Raw genomic sequence first — 627 nt, 5'->3', positions numbered from 1 at the left:
GAGGACGAACTAACAATGCCCGTGCATATAAACAAACATATACGACGGCATAACAAGCCTAAGAAGGCACAAGACTATGTTGTTTCTGCAGAAGGCACAGAACAAAACCTTCAGTGTCCTTGTAATGCTACATTATTGTTTTTGTGTTCATTATCATTAAATGTTATCCTGGCCATCGTGACAGATTATGACTGCACTGGCAATGATTCACTACTGGAATCAGGATCTTTGCCATCAGCCAGCTCTTTGCCATGTCTTTGCCATCATCTTGAAGAAAACTGACGGCAAATTATGAGTTGACGGCAAATATCATGTTTGCCGTCTGTCAGCAGACGGCATAGAAGCTTTGCCATCAGCTGGCAGACGGCAAAGAGTGTGGGTGGCCCACTAGCAAGGACCACCCAACGGACACTTTCTTTGCCGTCTGCGAGCTGACGACAAAGCTTCTTTGTCGTCTGCTAGTAGACGACAAAGAAAGTGGCCAAAATAACGTCCGTTAGCTAGGCTCTTTGTCGTCTGCTAGCAGACGACAAAGAACCGTGCCCTAACAAAATGCCGATGACGCCCGCTAACCCATCTCTCTGTCATCTCTCTCTCTCTCTCTCTCTCTCTCTCTCTCTCTCTCTC

The sequence above is a fragment of the Triticum dicoccoides genome, chromosome 7B (genome assembly GCF_002162155.2).
Source record: "Triticum dicoccoides isolate Atlit2015 ecotype Zavitan chromosome 7B, WEW_v2.0, whole genome shotgun sequence".
In the NCBI taxonomy this organism is placed as follows: Eukaryota; Viridiplantae; Streptophyta; class Magnoliopsida; order Poales; family Poaceae; genus Triticum; species Triticum dicoccoides.
This window is presented reverse-complemented; position numbering follows the sequence as displayed.